Source organism: Prionailurus bengalensis, chromosome D1 (assembly GCF_016509475.1).
Source record: "Prionailurus bengalensis isolate Pbe53 chromosome D1, Fcat_Pben_1.1_paternal_pri, whole genome shotgun sequence".
NCBI classification, from domain to species: Eukaryota; Metazoa; Chordata; class Mammalia; order Carnivora; family Felidae; genus Prionailurus; species Prionailurus bengalensis.
Window position 1 is genome coordinate 63,343,077 of NC_057346.1, and position 17,579 is coordinate 63,360,655.

Here is a 17,579-nt window from a genome sequence, read left to right on the forward strand (position 1 = left end):
CCCTTCATGGTTTAGAAATGGAAGCCTCATTTTTTACAGCATGGATTGCCGATGCACATACTTACCTAGAGTTATATAAAGTTTCTTTAAAATGCTAGGCCTCAGAGGCAAACCATAAGAGACTCTTAAATATAGAGAACAGACTGGAGGGTGCTGGGGGGGATGGGTTAAATGGGTGATAGGCATTGAGGAGGGTACTTTTGGGAATGAGCACTGGGTGTTATATGTGAATGATGAATCATTGGTTCTACTCCTGGAGCCAAGACTACACTGTATGTTAACTTGAATTTTAAAAAAAATGCTAGACCTCATAAATCTTGTTAGTTCCATACACTTTGACAAGAGCCATATTGAGTTCTATTTATTCAGGATGGGTAACCAGGTTGATTTGCCTGAGACTGAAGAATTTCCTGGATCCAGACTTTTGGTGGTAAAGTAGGGACACTCATGGGAAGACCAGGATGAGTCAATCACCCTGGTTCCACTGGACACAAAGTCCCTATAAGGACTGTTAACTTTCCTCATACAATGGACAATACACAAGCAGGAGCATATGACATTAGTTTTCTAAGCATCCTAGAAATCAGGACAGTACAAAATAGCCCCAGGGTGGGGGTACACTTATGCTTTCCTCAGTCCAAAATACTATGGTTTAAAATCAACACTGTCAATCTTCACTACCCACCACAGCAGTGCTTGGTCTTGTTCACAAAAGGATAAGACTTGTGAATTCATGACTATAGTGTATCCTCTTCCCAGACTGTGAAACGAGGCATAGGTTAAGGACATGTTTATGACCACCCAACAAAAGAGCATCCCAAGGGTTCCAGAGGCGATAGGATAATGGCATACCCAAAAATGAACTGAAGCAGGAGATGCCCCCCTCTTTTTTTTTTTGTAATGGGTCATGCCCAAATGAACAATACACTAGAAACCTGAGTCTGTCCACATTGTGAGAACTAACCAAAGGTCTGTTGTAATGATGCTCCAAGATGATTTGTTTCACAGGGTTGTGGGTTCCTATAGCCATAAGAGGGTGGGGGAGAACAACCATTGACTCAAGCGCAACCTGGTTCCTCTGATCACAGCAAAGCCATCCAGGAAGTGGTACCTAACAAGATGCCTGGCAGGCATGGCATGTTAGATAACCCCTCAACTGTGGGCCAAGAAAGCATAATCTTTGATGGAAAAGAAGTGGCAATGAGAGGAATGATAGAAGAACTATGTTTCTGGTTTCCAAGTTTACATACAGCCATAAGGATGGTGCAGCATAACACAATAAAAGGGATCAGTATTCATTTGCTCAGGGCCATCTTGTTGAGACCTGACTCAGTATCCATGTAATATTGACTCAGAGCCGTGTAAAAGATGTGAGTGATACCCCCTTATCAGAAAGGGCCTTGGCTTCTGACACCTTCAGGGAAGATTAAAGGTTTATATGCCCAACAGCTTCTCACCCTAGATCACATGTTAGACACCCCTAACCCCCTACTCTGGACACAGGAGGTGTTTGGTGCTCACTACCTGACCAGAAAAGTGTTTTTATTTGTCCTCTGTTTACCCCCATTCTTCTTAACAGTACCTACTAAGTTTGAGAACACATCTGCAACAATAGTTGAGTTACTCTAACATTGAAATATGTACTAGATAAGTTCCTACATGTAGCTCAACTGCCATCCCCAACAGAAGAACAATGATTTGTTTGACTCTCTCCAATCCATTGCAGGTGAACGTAATATTCAGGACTTATTTACCTGTGGGTTTTATTTTATCTCTACCCCTCTTGGACATCTGGGAAGTTAAACAGAAATAAAACAGAAATATTCAGTAGCCCCAGTATGATCTATATAAGCCTTTTCCAGTGCTTAATGCTCCCCAGAAATACATCTCCCTCCAGATATCACTGAGTTTCCCCTAAGCATTTCAGTACTTTTCATCTCAGAAGCCCTCTGTTTCCTCCCCTGGGTTTTGGTTGAGCTGGACAATCCAGCAAACCAGGCACTATGATGGTGATGTGGCTGTTTTGACACAACAGCTACAGTTGTAAGAGGCACAACTCTCAAGTGGGCATGAGGCTCTGTCTTAAAATCTTCCTTGTTACATTCAGACAAACTGCTGACAAGTCTGGTCACATACACTGGCCTTAATGCTCTTTTCTACATCACTAAGCCCCCTTTAAATTCCCGCTGTGATGGTGACGTGTATCTACACTAGATCTACACCTTGTCTCTTTCTGCCTTTTGTGTAATCATGCCCAAATCACAATCATAAAGCATTTAAAAATTTTTAAATACCTCTGAAAAATGCATATATATATATATACATACTCTTGTCTTTTTTGTTTCTTGCCCTGGAAAACACTTCTTGCAAATAATCTTACATACTTTTACTTACTTTTATTTCGTTTCACTGGTGGCTCTGATATTGTTTGTTCATCGGTGCCTTTTTGTTGGCACATCCCAGAACCCTGTAGCATCATAAAAAAGACTCAGGTAGGTATTCTAGTAATGGGTACCAGCACTTCTGAAAAGAAAAAGAATAAAATTTCCCCAATTCCTATGAGACTACTTCCATACACACCTGAGTTTTGTTGTTGTTGTTGTTAATGTAATATCATTGGTGGAGCAGAAGTTTACCCTAAATTAACTTTGCATCGTTTTTCATCATGCACCATAGGTAGAGGAATAGGCTATAGAGTCTTCACTGAAATAACTGGTTCCATATTACTGGATGCCAGATTGAGTAAGGGATTCATTAGAACTGACAGTAAAAACTGTTCAGTTAATGCTTCAACACAGTCTTTTATATTGAATGCTGTGGAGAAAGAGCCATAAGAAAAAATAAATAAACCAAACTCTCTACCAAACAATTTATCTGAATTACAACTTAGATCCTTATAATGTTTTTGTGAATCCTAGGCAATGTCTTCTTTGTGAGTCAAGAATAAGTAAAACTTAAAGCTCCCCCATCTCACCATCACATACCAGGGAAATATTTTTCACCCAATTTTTAAACTGTATGTATCCATGTGAGGAACAGTCTGGGTAAGGCTCAATCAACTGTGAAGTTTATCAGCCTCAGCACTATTTTTTTAATTTTTTTTAATGTTTATTTTTGAGAGAGAGAGAGAGAGAGAGAGAGAGAGAGAGAGAGAGAGAGTGTGTGTGTGTGTGTGTGAGAGAGAGAGCAGGGAGGGGCAGAGAGAGAGGGAGAGACACAGAACTCAAAGTGGGCTCCAGGCTCTGTGCTATCAGCACAGAGCCCAACGTGGGGCTTAAACTCACGAACCGTGACATCATGACCTGAGCTGAAGTCGGATGCTTAAATGACGGAGCCACCCAGGCACCCCTCAGTCTCAGCACTATTGACACTTTGGACAGGCTAATTCTTTGCTGTAGGGGGCTGTTCTGTGCATTTTAAAATGTTTAGCAGCATTCCTGACCTCTCTACCTACTAGATGCCACTCGTGACACTCAAAAGTGTCTCCAGACTTTGCCAACTGTCCCCTGGGGGCAAAATCATGTCTAGTTGAGAACCAAAGGTCTAGAGAAAGGACTGTGATTGACCTAGCTTGGATGTAATGCTTCGTCCTAGGCCAGTCAGTTGTGACCAGGGGAAATAGGGATCAGTAAATTAGAACATAACTCTAGCTGGGTCTATGTGGCTGCCCCCTTAATGTCTCTATGTGGCTGGAAAATGCATCCACTCAACATCTACCACACTACAGAGATTCCCTCTAGGGTTTGGCTTCTGTAGCTTTGTTCTTTGTAGATGGTGTTAAGCTCTTAAATTTGTTATTATACTTATGTTTTACTTTTGTCAATAGGTATTAAGATTTCTTGTCTTGTTTTGGAAGCTCTTCTTCATTTTCAGGCATTTCTATTATCCTTATGTTTTAGTATTCTGCCATCTTCAAAAAAGCTTTGACTTTTGTTTAATCTAGATCAGAGCTCCATATTTCCTATTCAACTCCTTCTCATTAGTATAACCTGAAAAGTACTAGGCAAATATATGGGCCTTATTGTGTCTGTCCTCCAGGAAGAAAAAAAAGGTGGGGGGGGGGGGGAGGAATGGTCATAACTAAATATCCTATACTTACTTGCTTATATACCTTGGAAGTCTGGGACTATATTAGTGGCTAAAAGCAAAGGCTAAGAGGAACAAACTACCCCCCCCCAAACACACACTATCATAATGTTTAATTTATATAATGGTCTGTCTGAGTAATATACTTGAAAGTCAAAGAGCCATGAGTCTATTTGAGGTATTCTGTTAAGTCCCCCAACCCACTGATCTGGAGAAAAGATCCAGATCCCAGCCCTTCCCTTGAGAGAAAGGTTGCACTGAGTTTTTGGTAGAACAGCAAAATCCTGTAACACAGGATATGCCTTCTAAAATGAGAATATTTGAAAGAATGAGCTTCCACGGACATAATGAAAGCACCTCCAACCACGGCTGGAGCAAGGACAGGGAGATTCAACTCTATTGCAGAATCCTGGCCCACCCGCAACGGCAGAGTGGAAGAGAACGTGAGGAACAGAGATTCCTAGTGGCAGGGCAAAGAGCTTATAGGAAAGCAATCAGAGCATCCTGCGTGGTAATGACAGGATAATAGCAGTCAGTCCAGAACTATGTGCAGTTAAGAACTTGGGTCTAGGGGCGCCTGGGTGGCGCAGTCGGTTAAGCGTCCGACTTCAGCCAGGTCACGATCTCCCGGTCCGGGAGTTCGAGCCCCGTGTCAGGCTCTGGGCTGATGGCTCAGAGCCTGGAGCCTGTTTCCGATTCTGTGTCTCCTTCTCTCTCTGCCCCTCGCCCGTTCATGCTCTGTCTCTCTCTGTCCCAAAAATAAATAAACGTTGAAAAAAAAAAAAAAAAAGAACTTGGGTCTATCACAGCGCCTGGTTGACTCAGTTGGTTGAGTGTCCAACTCCTGATTTCAGCTCAGGTCATGATCCCAGGGTCATGGGATCATGGATCCCAGCCCCATGTGGGGCTCCACACTGAGCATGGAACCTGCTTATGATCCTCCTCTCTCTCTCCCTCTCTCTCTTGCCCTCTCTCTCTCCCTCACTCATACTCTCTCTATTCTCTTTTTCTCTCTCTAAAAAAATAGATAAATAAAATAAAGAACTTGGGTCTATCAAATTGCAGGATCTGCACCTACTTGTGCCTAGTAGTAAACACTTCATGGGCATTAATCCCCAACAGAGATAGAGGTGCTAACACTTTCCAGCAAACAGGCAATTATGGAAAAGGGATGATAATTCAGTATTTTTAAGTTGATTTGCCCCACTTTTTAAATTTAAATTTCAGTTAACATACAGTGCAATATTGGTCTCAGGAGTAGAATTCAGTGATTCATCACTTACATACAACACCCAGTGCTTATCACAACAAGTGCCCTCCTTAGTACCCATCACCCATCTAGCCCATCTCCTACCCACCTCCCATGGTCAACCCATACTTTTTTCTCTATCATTAAGAGTCTTTTGTTAACCTCAGTATCTTGGGTGGACTGCACATTAATGTATTTCCACCACTGATGGAGGATATGGGTGGAAACAGGTGCTCAGGATGTAGTTTTTATGGTTCCAAGAGGAAGCATCAGCCTTATTCTCTTACTTAAGGCATGCTTTTAGGAGCAGTTTCTTAGAATTGAGGTAAGAGGATAGGGAAGCTAAGTTAATAATTATATACCAAAGGCCCACTATTACATGAAACAATTATTTTTATGACTTTTTAAATGTTTATTTATTTTTGAGACAGAGACAGAGAGCGTGAGTGGGGGAGGGGCAGAGAGTGAGGGAGACAGAGAATCCTAAACAGGCTCCACGATGTCAGCACAGAGCCAGATTCAGGGCTCAAACTCAAACTGAGATCATGACATGAGCCGAAACCACGAGTCAGATGCTTAACCGACTGAGCTACCCAGGCACCCCTATTTTTATGACTTTTAAATACATGTAGCATTATGGAGGACTGAAAGATAAATTCAATATATCCCTGCCCTCGAAAAATTAACAGCATTGTGGGGAATGGAACAATTATACAAACAGAATATAACAAGTATCACACAACAATGCAACTTTGGCTAAGAAGAAGAGATCACAAGTTTTTGAGAAAATCAAGAATGGAATCAAGTGTTTTGACCAACTGATTATATGACATAGATTTGAATAGGGATATCTAAGAGATGCTTTCAAGAGCCCACATGAGAAACAAAATTCTAAACGAGGATAATGGCAATGTAACAGAAATGAGACTAGATTTGTGAAATGTTGCATACCTAGCTCCTTCAAGATTTGTTGACCAATTATATATATGAGATGCTTGCAGAGGAGACAAAATGTTTGAGCATTGGGAATTGGGACAATGGAGGTAAGGTTAACAGAAGTGTTAAAAGACAAAACTGAAGCATATTAAAATTTTTAAGTTTATTTAAGCATTTATCCATTCCAATAGGATAGTGCCAAATCAGAAGTGACTAGGAGAACTCCATGACAGGAGCCAAGGTAAAGACTTATATAGAGAGCCTCTAGAAGCAAGATAAGGAAATTATTGATTGGCTCTTGCTTAAAAAGCCTAGTCAGCTGTTTGTGACTGGATGTCCTTAGGTTTCAATTTTGCAACCTCAAAGCATTTACAGGCTTAGAGTTTGGTATGCTTAGGTGGACTGCCCGGGCATTAGAGCCACCTCAGTCTAATGGCCTCTTTGTTTAAGTAATATGACAGAAGTAAGGGAGAAAAAAGGAAATGGAGTGGATGATAACAAGCTTGTTTTCTGAGACCCTGGCTTTAAATGTGGTATATGTAAGAGGTTTGTGATCATACAGGGTGTGGCTATCTTGTCTTATTTTTTCTCCAGTGAAGACTCCTGTCTTTTCATGCTGTCTGTTCAATTATATCCCCAGTTTGTAGATAGTCTGTGCAGCGTAAGTATTTATACTTTGAAAGCCATGCTTAGGATCCATGCCATCACCACCCACCTCCACCCTGTCTCCTCTTTATTTAGCTTTAGCTCCCTATGAGTAACTCAGATGCCTGCAGTTTTATTTTCTTCTCTGTGCTGACAAGATGGAGATACGCCTGCAGGAGCACTCCACTACTGAAGCTCTGTCAAGAGAGGGACAGCTGCCTGCAGAGACTCGGGCTCTAACTAAAGATTATCTATCTTCTGCACTTTTTTTTGGCTTCTCAACACAATCTGAAAGCCCCTTATTTGGATGCTGGAAAAACAAATGTACAGGCTCAAGACCCCATTCTGTATAAATCATATGAGGCCCTCTTACTAAATAGAGCCTCTCAGCATAGAATTGCCTCTATCTTCCTACCTTTACTTCACACTCATAAATTCCATCCTCATTTCTGACCACTTGTATTTACTTGAGTCTATGTTTTATTGTTGTTTAACATGTTTTAAATATGTACTTTTTCCTGTACTTGTTCAAAAATAATTTGATTCGGAAACTAAGGAAAAAGTATAAAGAAGAAAACATGTGATTTGTCCTATCATCACAGTTAACATTTTTATCTAGTCTTCCTCCTTCTATGCACATTTTAATTTAATTTAATTTCTTTTTAAGTTTATTTATTTATTTTGAGAGAGAGGGAGAGAGTGCATGCACGAGCACGCACAAGTTGCAGAGGGGCATAGAGAGAGGGAGACAGAGAATCCCAAGCAGGCTCCAGCTGTCAGTACAGAGCCACACACAGGGTTCGATCCCATAAATCATGAGATATGACCTGAGCCAAAATCAAGGGTCAGACACTTAACTGACTGAGGCACCCAGGCGCCCCAGCACACTTTAATTTTAAAATGTAGCTGGGGGGGGGGGGGCGCCTGGGTGACTCGGTTGGTTAAGCGTCCAATTTCGGCTCAGGTCATGATCTCACGGTTCATGGGTTTGAGCTCCACATTGGGCTCTGTGCTGACAGCTCGGAGCCTGGAACCTGCCTCGGATTCTGTGTCTCCCTCTCTCTCTTCCTCTTCCACTCGCACTCTCTCTCTCTCTCTCTCAAAAATAAATAAAGATTAAAAAAAAATTTTTTAATAAAATTAAAAAAATGTAGCTGGGATCATACTGCATAAATGATTTGGTTTCCTTATACTTCAAACCATTGTATTTTGAAATTTTTCTCATATAATTAAAATGATTTTAAACCATAATTTTGATAGCTGCATGAAATTTCATTATTGTAAATGTTGTATTTTTCTTTGTGGTATTATCTCCTATTCTGATTACTTAATTCTTCATCATGGAATTTTCCTGGGCTATGCATAGTCCTATAGTTACAAGAGAAAAAGGAAAGAATAAAAGCCAAAATTTATATAAAGAAAAAAGCTACAGAATTCTTAACTCAAAATTTCTGCTCATACTTCTGCTGTGAAAGATATATACAGTTTGGTTAAGAAATATTAAAAAAATTGACAGTGATTATATGAAGTTACCAGGGCACCTGGGTTGAACGTCCAACTCTTGGTTTTGACTGAGGTCATAACCCCAAGGTCATGGGAATGAGTCCCGCATCGGGTTCTCCACTAAGCATGAAGCCTGCTTAAGATTCTCTCTCTCTCTCTCTCTCTCTCTCTCTCTCTCTCTCTCTCTCTTTCCTTTTGCCCCTCTCCCCTATCACTCTCTCTCTCTCTCTCTAAAATAAAAAAAAAAAGGAAAGATAGAGCTATTTTATTTATAGTCTAAGGACTTCTGAATTAAGTAGAATGGTAAAATTTTCCACTTTTTCTTATCAAAATTCATACATGTTCACAAGTGCAAATAATCGAAGAATCAAAAATGAAAAATACAAGTGTATATTTCCCCATCCCACTATCAAAAAGTAAATTGTTTTCTATGACATATATATTATACATATATATTTTTAATGGAATCACACAATTTATATTACTCTACATTTTCTAAGTTACATTAATGATATCTTTTCACATATTTATTCTTTCTTTCTTATTACCTAGAGTAGAACTCATAGAACAGTAACTGAATAATAATCATAGTGCACATCTTTGTGTAGATATGCAGAGGGTCCTTTCCATTAGTACGCACTATATAAGCAGTTCATCTGTCCACTGACCCAACAGGAGGCTGCTTTGGTGGTGGGAAGCAGTTTCCACACACTCCCTACAAATGTATCCCATGCCTGCCACAGTTTTCATCATGGACTCTGTTGAGTCTACATCGTTTAGGGACTAGGAATTTCCTATTACCAGATCTTGTTCTTGCATGATATTGCCAGGTGGTGCTATGATCTTTTAAGAGCTACCCTTAATGGATACTATTTGGGTTTTTTCCCTTCTGCTAATGTCTCTATCCTCTGATCTTCTTGCCTATCCCTGGGCACATCAACTACTTGAGATCCACATAATGTTCTGCAAGTTTTAAAAACAAATTCCACCAAATCAAGGAAGTAATACTCCCTGCTTTATGTAGAATGCCCCTATATGTCAACTTTAAAATAGAGAGGAATCTGGGGGTGTCTGTGAGACTCAGCTGGTTAAGCATTCAACTCTTGATTTTGGTTCAGGTCATGATCTCATGCTCATGAGATCGAGCCCTGCATCAGGCTGTGTGCTGAGCATGGAGCTGGCTTGCCATTCTCTCTTGCCCTCTCTCTCTCCCTCTTCCTCTCTCTCTCTCTCTCTCTCTCTGCCCCTCCCCCACTCGAGTTTTTTTTCTCTCTCTCTCTCAAATAAATAAATAAACTTAAAAAAATAAATAAAATAGAAAATATCTGAAATAATGAAGAATCTTAGCAAAGGAAATTGGATAGAAGTCAAGGTTTTAAACATGAGGGGGGATAATAGTAGAGATATGTATAGTCTCCAAATTTACTGACCCTCTCTAAAGGAATGGCAAAGAAAAGACTGGAAACAAGCTAAACATTGAAATTATGAGTACTTATGTCTATGCTGATTGCAAATTGATGCTTTTGAACTCAGAATTATTTATTTGGAATGTGTATACGTAATCTCTCTGTCCATGGAGGAAAGTAACAGGAATGGGGGACAGGAGAGGGTATTCTGACCTTGAAATTATGTGACATCATTTCCAAATACATTTGCTTAAATAGATGCCTTTTAAGCAAATGTTTAAAAATAGTTAATTGGGAACATTAAATTTCCATTCATAAATATGAGAAACTCCTTTCTGAAACTTATTTTTTGAAGAGTGTGTTTTGACCAGAATGAATGTGTGATTTATATATGTGAGAAGTTGAGAAATTATAAGTCTTATCAGTTCTACCTAAATGTGTGATTTGCCTGTCAAAACAGTTTTTAAAACTATTAGTTTTGTGTATTCCAGAATGATCTATAGTTCTCAAGTGTACTGAAGTAAGTAAGGTGGAGTCCATTTAAGGAAAGTAAAATGTCATTATGAGTTAAATCATGTCTAAAGTCATGACTTTTCTTCAGAATGATTTTTTAATGATTTTTTTCTTTCAGGGATAAATATGATCTTGATAGATTGAATTAAGCAACATACAGGGAGAAAAATACAGGTACTTAAAATGAAATATAGCCGAACAATTATCAAGACATTTCTCCCATATAGAGATTCTAGAGGGAGAAACAGGGTGGAGGGGGGTCTTTTGAACCACTTAACAATTCTACCTTGAGAGAGCTGCTTCAGAATCAAGAAGGGAAGGGAATCTATCACAACTCCCGTTTTAGTAAAATTCCTTTATGAAGTTTCTTAAGTTAACTTGCACAATTCCAATTTTAGTCACTTTTATCCTAAATGTTTTGTTTTAAACCCAAATATATAGTGGTGAAAGCATATAACAGAACTAAAAGATGTATTATTCTTCAACTTGGGTATTTCTTTAATGGTGAAATAGATTATAAACCTTAACCCTTAAAGATGGCCACATGCTTCATCTCTGTCATAATTATTAAAATTATTACAGAAAATGAATTTGCAAGATATGAAAAGAACATATTTTAATCCATACAGTCAGTTATTATTTATGCCAAAACTGAAGTGCCTGAAATTTTTTATGACTGAAGTTTTCTAAATGTTCTCTATCTGCTTTTATATAAAAAACTATACAACATCTGGCTTGATATTTGGGAGAACTAAATGTAAATGATATCATGAAATAAAAAGTGAAATGTCCTTTGTGAATTGAGTTTGTGAAAGTAAGGTGGACTTACAGATACTGTTCTACACAAACTTGCTTATTTAAGTTTTCAGAAATGCAACTTTATTTCTCTAATAATTTTCAGTATGGATTTGATTGCATTTTAATGTTATATCAATTTAGTTGTAACTTGACATTCTTAACTGGTTTTGGAAATTTATGAAATCTATGAAATATAGTGAAATTAAAGAAATATTTATGAAATATTTTCTGAGGTAGACATATATGTGTGTTTGTATATGTATTTGCGTGTGTATATATATGATATGTAAGTATATATGTGTGTATTCATACATATGTATATGGGTATACATGTGCGTGTATAGCTATAGAGAGGTCTCCAAAGGTTTTCCATGAAACTGAATGCAATGAAAGCAACTACTGAAATGTTTTAAAACCTCTATGTAGGTTGTGTGTGTAATACATGTATGAAAAATTATGCAGGTTCAAATTAGGACTCTAGGGAAAAATTAAGTCTATAATTTAATGCCCCAAAATTGTAAGGGCTAGGAAATTTTAGAGAAAACTCCATCAATAAGTTTTGTATGTATTATCTATTAATTACTAGTCTCCATTAATTATATGGGAATGCTGTATGAGAAATTAGTACTCCAGCTTTTGGAGTAACTAGTAACTCTGGGCTTCATGTTCCCTAGCATTCCTCTGGATGAGGTTACAGTTTCCTTCAATTTTCAGGAGTATTTGTGTTATGTTCAGATGATTCTAACACCTTCTTTGGACTTATATTCTATAAAATCAATTTTTAAGTTTCTTAAACTGTCAGGGGGAAGGAAGTGGTACATACTTATTACACCAGGCCCCATATTTGCTCTACCTGTGTATTTTTCTCATCATCTTATCATCTTGGAAAAAATCTTAAAGCAGCAAAGAGGAACATAAATGCAAACTCTGTGCATCTTTGATGAAACTAGGAAATTTGTAAGAGCCACAAGATCTAGCAGCGAAGATCAGAGCAAGGATGATCCCAACCGCAAATCCCAGAAGATGAACATGTGCAGAACCAGCAGAATGTACTTCTCCAAGGTGAATGGGCACATCCTGAAGTGCAAAATACACAAAATTTAGTTTATAGCAATGAGAATAGAGTCTGTAGGCTGCTGGCCCAAGGAGCTCCCTTAAAGTAGTGGTTTCATTCTAATAGGAATAAAGCTTGCAGAGCTGAACACAGGCTGGTGGTTGAGGGCCTGAGGCAGCATGGATATGGCTACATGAATGAAGAAAGCATATAAAGGACACAAGTGTTGGCAATGATATGGAGAAAAAGGAATCCTAGTGCACTTTTAGTGGGAATGCAAACTGGTGCAGTCACTGTGGAAAACAGTATGGCAGTTCCTCAAAAAGTTAAAAAAAGAACTACCCTACCATCCAATAATCACACTACTTTGGTATTTACCCCAAAAATGCAAAAACACTAATCTAAGGGATACATGCACCCCTATATTTATAGCAGCATTATTTACAACAGCTAAGAATGGAAGCAACCCAAATGTCCCTCAGCTGATGAATGGAAAAAGAAGAGGTAGTGTGTGTGTATGTATGTATATATAATGTAATATTACTCAGCCAATAAAAAAGAATTAAATCTTGCCATTTGCAACAACATGGGTAGAACTAGAGAGTATAATGCTAAGTGAAATAAATCGGTCAGAGACAAATATCTTTTTTCCTTTTTTTAATTTTATTTTGATAGAGACAGAGAGTGCAAGAAGGGGAGAGGCAGAGAGGCAGAGAGAGAGAGAGAGAGAGAGAGAGAGGGAATCCCAAGCAGGCTCCGTCTGTCGGTGGGAAACCCAATGAGGGGCTCAAACTCATGAACCCAACCATGAGACCATGACCTGAGCTGAAATCAAGAGTCGGATGTTTATCTGACTGAACCAACCAGGAGCCCCAGAGAAAGACAAATACCATATGATTTCGCTCATATGTGGAATTTAAGAAACAAAACAAACAAACAAAGGAAGCTAAAAAGAATAAAACTAAAAAACAAGACTTTTAACCGTGGAGAACTTCGGTAATTATCAGAGGAGAGGTTGGAAGAGGGGGCATGGGTGAAATAGGCGAGGGGGAATTAAGAGTGCACATATCATGATCACTGAGTAATGCATAGAATTGTTGAATCATTATAGTGTACCCCTGAAAAGAATAAAACATTGGATGTTAATTATACTGGAATTAAAATTTAATAAGTAAAATAAATTCTCTCTTTAAAAACAAAAAAAGGACAAGGGGCAGCTGGCTCAGTTGGTGGAGCATGCAACTCTTGATTTTGGGGTTGGGAGTTCCAGCCCCACACTGGGTCTAGAGATTATTTAAAACTGAAATCTTTAAGAAAAAAAACAAAAATAAAAATAAATAATGACATATAGTGAACCTACTGCATTTTTAATTAAAAAATAATTGAGGTTAATTGTCTTTTTAATGCTTATTTATTTGTTTTTGAGAGAGAGAGAGAGAGAGTGCAGGGAAGGGGCAGAGAGAGAGAGGGAGACAGAAAATCCAAAGCAGAGCCCGACAACCCTGAATGTCTCTGAACTCATCAGGAACTGTGGGGCTCGAACTCACAAACTGTGAGGTTATAACCTGAGCCAAAGTCAGATACTTAAGGATGCTTAACCCACTGAGTCACCCAGGCACCTCTGAGGGTAATTCTAAACAAAAGCCAAAGAACATAAAAAAAGAGAAAGCTGGAATCAAACTAAGGGACTGAGTATGTGAGAATGAGTGTGAGAGGAAAAAAAAAAAAAATTCCTGAAAACTCCAAGGAGAAAGTAGACAAAAGACCAAGGAAGCAAGACTGCCTTGTGGCTTCCATGGGCTCTAGGCACTTTTGCCCTCATGGACTCCTTCATCCATTAAAAAAATTATATTTTACAATTGTGTTGGTATAAAGGTAAAGGCCAATACATTAACATTATATATTAAAACACTTTTTTACCTAAAAGTTCGGTTTTTTTCTTCTGATCATAAAAATTAACACTCTCACAGCCCAGAAAGGATTGTGGGCCCCAGCCATTGTCTCTACTATGCCTTAATTGACCCTGAGAGGAAACAACAGAGCTCCAAAGAACAATAAACAGGGCTTATCTATGAGCCAACTCCTCCAGGCAGGTTCTTGTTCATCCTTGTGTTCCCAGCACCTCACTGGAATAAATCTGCATATCCTCCAAATATTCAGTGAATGCCTACTCTGTGCCAGGCACTGCGCTAGATGCTGGAGATAACAACGAACAATAAGATGTTGCCCTTGCCTTCCATGTTGGTTCCAGTGTCAAAGGAGCTATGTCTATTAGGAATCTTTCATTTGCAGGAGAAAACCAAATACACACACACACACACACACACACACACACACACACACACAAAGGCAAAACTGGGATTAAACAAAAAGTATGTTTATTAGCTCACATAAATGAAAATGTCTGTGGCAAGCGCTGAGTTCCTGCCTGACTAAATTTAGGGAACAAGTGAGCATAAGCAAATAACCACAAACATTAAGCTCTCACATGCCTGGCACCATCCTGAGCATTTTACATATATCCACTCACTTAACTCACAAACTCACAAACTCACAGAGTAGATAGTGCTATTAACTCCATTTTGCCCACAAGCAAAGTGTGATATTCAGTGTCTCTCCATTTCTCAGCTCTGCCTTCCTATGGCACGGGTTTCTTCTCAAGTTTCCATAATGGTCCAAATTTATTAGTTATTTGTGAGAGAAAAGTTCACAAGAATTCTTAATAAAGAATCTATAGGACTTGGTGACTCATTAGATGTAGGGATTGGGGTGGGCTGGGGTGGGGGCAAAGGGTCAGGTCTTTGGTTCTAACACTTTCTAAAGTAAATGCAGAAGAGAATCTTGACTTCTGAGAAAAGATGAGCACAGTTTAAGATATGTTGCATTTAGTGTTTCCTATGAGATACTGAGATAAGTATACTTTTTTTTTTTTTTTTACTATATCTCAGGTCCTTCTAAAAAGTCACTTGAGAAACTTATATAATTAATTCAATAGGACAAAAAAGAAATAGAAATCAGGTTGGAGGGAAGATCATTTTTCCTCAGGAGAACCTCCTCTATAATTACTACCACCCCTGCTAGGTTAGAGGCTGCATTTGTGTGCTCCCATAGCAACTTAAACTTCTAGCATCATAGCATTTATTTAAAATTTTATTATAACTGCCAGTTTGATGTAAGTTCTATGAGCGCTCTATTACAGTTCTATTATATCCCGATCCACATACTATACCATCCATCTCCATCACCTAGCACAACAAATATAAAATGAATGAATGGGCAAATAAAAAATCTTATTTAATCCTCATAGGAAAGCTGAAAAAAGGAAATTATCATTCGCCAGCAATGAAGCTCCCATGTCTTTGAGTATGAAAGCCATACTTTTTTCTATGCACCTTGGCACATCCCTATTCCAAATGGATATGGGTAAATGAAAACAATCCAAAAAAGAATGACCAAGATTGATAATAGATCACAACGAATGGCTGAATAAACCAGCAATGTTTCACCCGAGGAAGATGATGTAAAGGATGTTTTAGATGAGTCAGTCCTGTGTGGCCCACTGAAGCTGGACTCCAAGGACACACACATCATAGAAATAAAGAAATTTTGTTTCTTTGTTTGTGGCCAACTGCCACATACGAGAAATCATAAAGACAGACGTTGATCTCAGTATAAAGAAGTTTCCTATCAACCAAAGTTGCCCAAAAATACAGTTGACTGAGAGGTAGTGAATTCCTTGTCACCCGCCTTTTTCAAGCACAGGCCAGCTAAGGATAGGTAAAAAAAAAAATGGTAGTGGATGTTGTGATGGAAATGCAGGTGGGTTGTATGGCTTTTGGATTCCCTTCAATGATAAGGTTATATGATTCAAGTCTCAATAAAGGAAAGTCAAAAGGATCTCCAGTACTTAACAGGGGAAGAAATTTCCTGCCAGGAATGTACATATTCTTATCCATGTAGGAGGAATATCACAGCAGAAAATGGTCATACCAGGTTTGATAATCCTATTGATTTTCTTCATCCCATTTCTACAATTCTATTTCCTTACACTTTAAGATCTTACTTTGGCTCCCCATGTTGCAGGATGGAAAAGGTTCTGACTAGCTAGTTAGACTATTCTACTTCACTTAGCAGTTGGATTTCTCACAAAAAGTAATGAATCCAGCACTCAAGGTAACCAGTGTTTTCTAAGTTCAGTTATTGCAGATCAGTCTCTCTCAGCCTAATCACGTTGGAACACATAATAAATTGTGCTTCTCATCTGAAGAACTGAGAACCAAACTCTGAATTTTGGTAATCCACCAGTGTGCCTCCACATTGCTTAAAGCGGCCACCTAAATGCCACATATACCGGATGCCAAGTTGGTACTCTGTGTCAGTCTCCACTCCCTTTAGTTTATATTAATAACAACAGCAATAGTGGTAATGATGGAGAACAAAATGTAACAAAGAGAACTATTAAGAAAATAAGTTAGTTTTGTTTTAACTGATTTTTATCACTTCTGCTGTAGAAGCACCAGGAAGGAATAAAAAGTAGCACACACACACATCCAAGTTAGCTGAGGCTTTAGGTTCCTAAGGTCAGAGTGCAGGCTCTCTAAACCTTCATGTGCTTCCCTGTGAACTATCAAGACATTTTATGTAAGAAGTGTGCAGTTGGGCTCTTGATTTGTCTACGAGTTGAAAGGGGGAAATTGGGTAGGTTTCCAAGGATTTGGAAAAAGAACAAGAATTTGTTTTTCCTTGGGGATAGAGAAATAAGCCTACTCAGACCAGCCCCTCTGTGATGGCAGAACCTTAAAAGGAGTGGCTGCCAGGAAGCTGATACAGTCTGCATACTAAGGCTTGGAAGCCTGCTGGACAAGTCTTGAATTTCTCCAAAGGAAATGGAGCTACAGCAGAGCCAGCCTCTATGGAAGGACCCCGGATTCTGGGTACAGAGCTGGACAGGAAACCTCTGGGTTGTTGACACAACAACCAGGACACTGGTACCCCAACAGCGGCATCGTGTGGCCATGAGAAGCAATAGCAGCAGAGACATCCAAGGTCTGAGAGACCAGGAAATGGTGTGAACCTCCTGGTATAACTGTACAATCTAAGAAAGGAGAGGAGCCCTAAAGTGACTGATAATAGACTTCCCGCCAGTAATAGTCAGTGGGAGCTTAGACTCTCCTAACTGAATTCATCAGAAAAAAAATGTAAGTCACTAGTGAATTCTGCTCCCGTTTTAAATCCCCAACTTCCTTGGGGCACCTGGGTAATTCAGTTGATTAAACATCTGACTTCGGCTTAGGTCATGATCTCAAGGTTTGTGAGCTGGAGCCCCAGGTCGGGCTGTGTTCTGACAGCTCAGAGCCCGGAGCCTGCTTCGGATTCTGTGTCTCCCTCT